Below are 7,780 nucleotides of genomic sequence, written 5' to 3' on the forward strand. Positions count from 1 at the left end.
CGCTCACCCCCGCACCACACCGCCGCCCCAGCCCGCGCCCCCTGACGCACCCGGCACCCCAGCCCCGCAGGCCAGGACGCCGCGCAGCCGCCGTGTTTTCTGCTAAAGTGAAAACGAAGGCGGCTGACAAATCACGTCTCCACCGAGTCACCCGTTAGACATAACAAGATCCGGCAAACAAAACCCGGCCACCGCTGAGGCCGGCGCCCGGGGCTGCGACCCTGCCTGGGCCCTCGGCTACCGCCAGCCCCCTACTACCACTCCCGCCAGCCCCGACACCTCCCCGCAAGTGATCAGTCCAGTCCTCTACCTAACTCCGGGGGTCGTGTACATGGTCCCCAAGAGGCGGACAGTAGGATTGACTCACAATGCAGAAGTGAAAAGGGGGGGGGGACTAAACTTTCCACCTGTCCCCAAAGAAAGCCCTGTGGAGCCTCTTCGAAGAATTCAAGGGGAGGGGGCACAGCTCTCCCTCTGCCCCCGCCTCCCCTTTTCTTCCTTTTTTCTAACTTTCAGGCGCCTGGGTCACAGACGTCCGTCTATACAGAGATACCTATATTTCAGATTATTTCAAAACTGCAGCAGATGGGCGCGTCGAGATCTGGGCACTTTCCTACTCATCATCAAAGACATGCTCCCCCCTTTCTTTTTTTCTTTCTTTTTTTGCCGAAAATACATCCCGAGTCACGCCTACGACTGATTTCTTCAATTCTTCATCTCCGAAAAACAATGTCTTGAAGCAAACAAAAAGGTTTATCAGCAAAGATCATTCTCTCCCCAGTCCTACATCTGGGCTGGGGGCGGGGTGTCCAGCCCCCCAGTTGCATTCTCCAAGACGCCCCCGATCCCTCCCTCTCCCCCGCCTTCCAGAGCCCCCCACGCCCGCACTTCCTCGCTCTGATTGGCCTCACTCCTCAGCCCAGGGCTGGCCGGCTCAGCTCCCTCCATAACCTGTTACTTTTTTTTTTTTTAGTCCGTGGGCCCGCTCGGCCTCAGGGCCGGGGCTGGGCCGGGGCAGGTGGTGCGGGCGCCTCCCGCGCTTGCAGACACCAGGGCGTGCCTGCGGTCGCAGGTTCGGACCCGGGCGCCCCGGCCCAGTCGAGTCCCCGGCCTCGGCCTCGCCGGCTCCGAGAGCACAGGAGGCCGGCGAAAACACAAGATGGCAGGTCTCGGTGGCCCTCGGCACCCGCAAGTTATCCACACAGTAAGCATCAACTAACTTTCATGGAGACAAATATCCATGGTTACAAATTACCCTCTCGGTCCCCGGCGGCGGGGCCAGAATCCCGCAGCGAGCGGCGAGGGGGACCTGGAGCGAGGGGAGCCGGAGTGGCCGGCAGGGGAGCAAACGGGGAAAGTCACTTCGGCCGAAGTTTCCGCGGCCCCGGCCCCCTCCCCGCCCGCTCCCCCAGGCCCTCGGAAAGTTTCCGGGGGCTGAGAGCGGTGGGGGGCGCCGGGGGACCCGAGCATGCGCCGCGGCCGCCCGCGAGCCCCGCGCCAAGCCCCGCGCCTGCTTTTCAAAGTAACGGTCCCGGGACCGCGGGCGCGGGAGGCGGCGGCCCGGCGCGGGGCCCGCTCGCCGCCGAAGTTCTCGAGCGCCATTCGAAGCCCCGGCGCCGCCGCTTTCTCGGCTTTCCTCCCCTGTTTCCTCCCGCTGACAGCTTCTCTCGCCAACGTCACAGCCACGGATATTTAATTAGACCCTATTTTTTAATCGTGATGGGGCGAGAAGAAGCCGGGCGGCAGGCCTGGTCGAGATGGGAGGGGGAAGAGGGCCACGCCAAGAGTCCCAACTCACTTTGCCACCCCCCCGGGCGCCCGGGCCGGCCCCCCACCTGCCGCGCCCCCCGGGCACCCCCCTTCACGGCGCCGCGCCCCAGGATCCCACCCCCCACCTTTGTTTTCCTTACCTTAAACCTTGAAACGCGGGCGTCGGGAGCAAACTCGGGCACGTAAACGGAGCGTTGTAAAAGATTGTGTTCAATGAATAATGAAACACGTCCACATGATTGACTTGATCATTTTCCGGGGCTGAGGGGGGACGGGCGCCCTGCTCGAGCGCCTCGCTCGCCCACTCGGCAGAGCCCTGCGAACTGTTCCCAGCCCAGCCGGGGCAGGGCGGGCTCGATTTTCATCTGCCTCTTTTCAGAATCGCCCCGTTCATTGATACTCATCACCCAGCCCCAGCAGACAACCCCATCCCCGGCTCGGCCTCCCCCTATCTGGTAGGTGAAATGCATTGTACCATTAAAAACGCTCTCCATTGTCGTCCTGGCATAATTCACAGCAACAAGATAGGTCTTGCGGCATTTAGCTTTGATGAGCCAGAGACTGAACCCTTGATATAATAATCTACAAAGAATGGTGTGTGATCGTCCATTTTTTCTCTCTGTCTCGCAACTAAGAAACCATTTAACACAGCGCAGCTTGCTTCTGACCTTGAGCTCATGTAAACACACTTATTAAAATCTATCTATTCTCCAAGAGCTACATTCTGATTGTCAGACTCGTTACTGAGACATATATCAGCCCCTTCGCCTGTCACTACTTTGCATTCCTGCCTTTGACTAAAGAATTTTTTATCCAGCCGAGAGGGAGAGAGCTTGCCACGGAGAGAGAGGAGAGAGAAACGCAGAAGGGGAGAGAGAAACGCGTAATTCTTACCTGCTCCTGAAAACTATTTAAAGTCTGTTTCTTTTCGGGGGGGGGCGGGGAAAAACTCCCGGGTGAATCTCGGTGGACAGCGGGACGCGGAGAATCAGTCACAGCCCGGGCGTTTAAGGGAGTCATCAGCGATCAAATGACGTTGATCCGCGCTGTAACCTTGTGGCGTATTTAATGTAAATAAGGCAGTTATGTTGCCAATCGCCGCCGCGATACAAACACCGAGAGGTCCTCAGCCTCGCCTCCCGCGCCTGCCATTAGAGGCGACTTTATTTACAGACACTATTTAGGAGATCATGATAATTCTAAAACAATAGTAGTGCCAAATGATTATGAAAATATGATTTTAATTAATCACGTAGTAGGCAAGGAAATTAGCATACGGTAATTAAACTTCAAGAAAAACGTCACGCAGGTTTTCTGCCTTATGGGTCCAGAATAATCACCATGCGGTGGGCTCCAGGACTTAATTATCAAACAAAATAACTTTTTTAAGGCAACTTTGCAAGGTTGGTCCTGAAGGCAGAGGTTTTGTTAAATAATGTAAGCCGAGGTGACAAGGTGGAGATGCGAGGGGTGCGCGAGGCTGAGCTTCTGTGAAGCAAGAAAGAGGGGGAAGAAGGGGAAAGAGCTGAATAATGCAATTATGGATTCTCTGTCCTAGAGTTGACAAAAGCTGGTGCCTCAAAAGCCTCTTTGTTATGGGATTATATAATGATCCTGGTGTCATTATGGGGGAAAAAAAGATTCAGTAATAATAATGATAAAAGAAGTATCCAGATACACCAATGAGGAGCTTGTTTTAAAGAAAAAGCTCGCAGGTGACCTTCGGGCAAGTTACTAGCAGAAAGGCAGGATCCAAAAGAGTTGACAAATAAAAAAGGAGATTGAGAGGGAGGGAAGGAGGGAGGGAAGATTGGAGGGAGGGAGACGGAGAGAGGAGGAGGGAGAGAGGAAGAGAGGGAGAGGCCTGTGTTGTGGGTGATTAAGAAGCGATGGAGACACATTGATTATTTAGAACACCGAGCCACAGGGACACTTAAAACATTGATTCAGGTAAGACTTGTTCCAGCCTGCCCGTACTGAGTTCCCCCAAGATTACTGGCGGCTTTCAAGCTAGGGCACTACAACACAGAAAAAGCAAAGATGCAGAAAAAGCACGCCACCGTCTCCCAGTCGTCACCCCCCCTCCAGCGGAAGGAGCTGCTCGGCTGCAAAGCCCCCAAGAGCGGGGCGCCGGGCAGGGCAGAAAACTTCGCGCGGAGAGGAGCGACGGGGGAGCGGGCTCGGCCGGGGGGCGCGGGCACCTACGTGATTCCGCTGCCTCGGGCACTGGGGCCTTGGCCCTTCTCTGCCGGTGGTCCGCTCCCCAGGCGCGCGGTCTATGGATACCCGGCCCGGCCACCGATGCCCGCACCCTCGGACTCTACCCTGAGAACCCATCTCTCTCTCTCTCTCTTTCCTCTCGACAGGAATTTGGGGGAGTGGGGGAAGAAGCGGTTTTCCTCAGCAAGCTAGTTCTGTGCGATCCTTCAAGTCTGCTGAAATCTCTCCAGTGGTTAATTTTTCTTAAACCCCATGCCTACCCAAAAAGTTTAGAAATTCACTCCGCATTTTCCAATCTGATGTGTCTGAAATTCTCTTTGAACAAATTCCAAAATGCAAGTATTTTTTTTCTTGTAGAGAAATTAGCCTCGCCATCACATCAATGATATCACTGTCTGCATGGGAATGATAGTCCGAGCGGTGGGGTGTTCTTTATTTCAATTCTTCGTGGATCAACTGATCATACTATGTCATCTTTTGAACCTGTTATTGTTAAGTCAAGTGATTCTTTATAAGTGACAGCTCGGACAAAGAGGCGAGCAGGGCCGAGCAGGTCGAAAGGAAGTGGCCATATGGACTTGGAGAAAAGGCATTTCTCCCCGAGAGAAAGGGGGTGGCGGTCGCCTTTTAACCCTCGAGCCGCCGGCCCTGCCTGGGCCATGGGAGGCACAGAGCTGGGCAGAGTCCTGGCATCGCCCCGGGGCCCTGGGCAGGGCTCAGACGGGAAGGACCTGAGTGGTGGCTGCCAGGCGCGGGGCGCCCCTTCCTGACCTGGAGACCCGAGGCCCCCGCGGCCCTCCGAGGCCATGCGTTTTGGTGAGGGCCGCGCTCTGGGCGGCCTGCGGGACTTCGGCTGGTGCCCGCAGGGCTGCTCCGGGGCCGCCGAGGTTTTGTGTGCCCCCGCTGGCCTGTGGCCGGCGGGGCAATGACTGCCCATGACCAGGAGGCCGCGCCCCAGGGCCTGAGCTGGGCAGACACATCGGGCAGGGGGGTTCGCTGGCGCCCCCTGTCGGCACCCGTGCGCTCTGCGTTCCCCGACGACTCGTGCCCCCGGCTCCTGGGCTGCGCGTGCCTGGGGTGGGAGTAAGGGAGAGGAGAGGGTAGCGAGCGCTGGATAATGGCCCGAGGCCTGTCGTACTCTAGAGGCCGAAACTTGGAGCCGACCTGCGTCGCACTGAATCAGGGAATTTCCCCCATAGACTCATCCCGCCCACGAACCCCATCCCACCCACGCCGGTGGTTTGCGGCCCCTTCCACAATTCGTGGCTCTGCGATCCTTTTTCTTTTGGCCTGGATTTCTCGGTTTCCCAACCTTCTTCGCCTGGCTCTGGCCCTGCGCCGAAGGCCCACTGACTGCCTCCGCTCCTCGGGTAGTTCTCACTGCCCCTGCCTGGCCAGGGCTGCACCCTGTGCCTCGTGAGTAAGCAGAGGCTTCGAAACGTACCCAGTCCCTACATCCGGGAGTCCTCCCCTCGCCACCTGTCACAGTCGTCTTGATGGGCACCTGCTGCAGGCCCACCGTGTCCAGCCCTGCAGTGCCGTAGTTAAGGTAACTCTCCCACCACCATCCACTGCCCTCCAGTCGATTCCCACTCCTAGCGACCCTGTAGGGCAGAGAGAACTGCCCCGTAGTGTTTCCAAGGCTGTAAATCTTTACGGAAGCAGACTGCCACATCTTTCTCCTGCGGAGCGGCCGGTGGAGTCTAATGCTGGCTTTTCTTCCGATTAGCAGCTGAGCTGCTTCACCACCGCGCCATCAGGGCTCCTTAAGGTAGCTCCAGTCTTTTGATTTCTTGAAAGCGATGAAAGCCATCCAGAGCGGCCTGGGCTGATGAATTAGGCAACTGGTAGCTGTGGATGAAAATCGAGATGGCGGAATTGGCCGTCTTTGGTGACTCCTAGGCAGGCTCCGAAGCCAGGCCTGGGAGGAGCTGCACAGTGTTTGGAACCACATCAAACAAACAACAAAGTAGAGCGGACCTGCACTCCATAGAGTTTTCACGGCTGTGACATTTCCAAAGCAGATCACCAGGCCTTTCTTCTGAGGTGCCTCTGGATGGTTTCAAATTGCCAACCTTTCAGTTAGTATTCACACGCTTAACTGTTTGCCCATCCGGGACGGCTGGAGTCCTACCAGCACCCAGGTAATAAGTGTCTGGCTTCTCAAGGTGACTACTTTCAAAGTAATACTCTCCGACTAACGGGTTCACCTGCTCTTTCATTAGGTTCTCAGAAGTGACGTAATTTGTAATGTGTTCCCATCCCCCTCCTTTGGAGCTGCACTTCCTGTCACAAGAGCCCTCCTTTTGCTTTCCTTTCTATACTGCTCTTCTTTCCCGCTCACTCTCCTCTGCTCCTCATAACTCTGCCTCCCCCGTGGTATCAACAGGTTAAAAAAATAGCCATTGAGATGGCCACTACCTGTGACCGAAAGAGTGAAGACCCACAGAGGAAGGTGTTCTGAGAGGGCTGCTTCGGGTCTCGAGTGGACGGGTGGTCTGGGGACACTTGTGACTGGAGGGCTCCCTTCCCCCCTAGCCAGGACCTCCGTTTCCCCCCACCCTGTACACAGATAGCCTCCAATGACCTGTAAAGCCCCTTTGATCACTGGGAGTCAGTGGGTCGAGGAAAATGGTGGCACCTTCAGGATGTTCAAGCAGAGGAAAGATGCTGAGAGACCTGTACAGGGGCATGTTTCCGGTGAGGAGTTGGTCTAGATGCCTTTGGGGACCCATCTGGCTATGGAGAGTCCGTCTTGATTTCAAGCGACACAAAAGGCCATCTCCTCTGACTAGGAGGCCCTCCTGTACTCAGCCCAAGTCCACCTGGGCTTCCATAGTGAGGTCTCCTTCCCTTGGACAAAGGGCTTTGTCTGCCACTGAGGCAGCGAGTTTCTCCCCATGGAGGCTGAGGAGAAGCCTTCTCACTCAAGGACATCAGAGTAGAAATTGGCTTTCAGAGTCCCCTGATGGCAGGATCTGGAGGCCATGCCTTCAGAGTGGAGGAAATTGGGGAGAACCTGACCTACTTGGCTATGCTGCCATGAACTGTTGGTCCCTGGCCATGGAGGCTCCTGGGAGAAGGCCAGCAGGCTAAGGCTTTCCCTCCCTCCACCATCCCCTCTAATTAGACCCCTTTAAAGGCCCAGAGTGCACTGTCCCACAAGCCCCCAAAAAGGCCATACACCAATTCTGGCATTTCTAACATAAGGAGCATCCTAGAAGTCAGTATAGTAACATTTGTTGTCCCTACAACACCCTTGTCTTCCAGTAACAACCTCTGCCTTCCCTTTCAGACTCAGAGGACATCTGGGCGGGACTTCTGTCTCAGGTCCCAGCCAATCAGTGCATCATAGTTGTCTAAAACTGTGATTGGTTCAGGGATAGGCATGTGACCTAAGCTGATTCAATCAGAGTGAAACTTGAAATTTTATTCTATTTTATTCTTGGTATAGACAGAGTAGAGAGGTTGAGTGGCTGGCTCACTGTAATGCCCATCCTCACACCAAGAGAGGAGGTGGAGAGCTTGTGGAGGCCACCAAGAAGAGACTGCGAATGATATTAGTACAGCAGACGGCAGAGCAGAGAAACGGAGAAATGGCCCTGCTTGTGTTGTTTGAGCGCTGAATCCAACCACACCCGCAGCCGGCTCCACCCCGCCCCCTCAGTTTTGAGCCCATCGATTTCCTTTGTTAATCTAGTTCACTTTGCTCCGCGTTTTCTGTCACTTGCTGCGAAACCAGCCCTCATGCACTCAGCACTTGACAGAAATAGGAGCGCCAGGGCCAGGG

Source organism: Trichechus manatus, unplaced genomic scaffold (assembly GCF_000243295.1).
Source record: "Trichechus manatus latirostris isolate Lorelei unplaced genomic scaffold, TriManLat1.0 scaffold00014, whole genome shotgun sequence".
Taxonomy (NCBI): domain Eukaryota; kingdom Metazoa; phylum Chordata; class Mammalia; order Sirenia; family Trichechidae; genus Trichechus; species Trichechus manatus.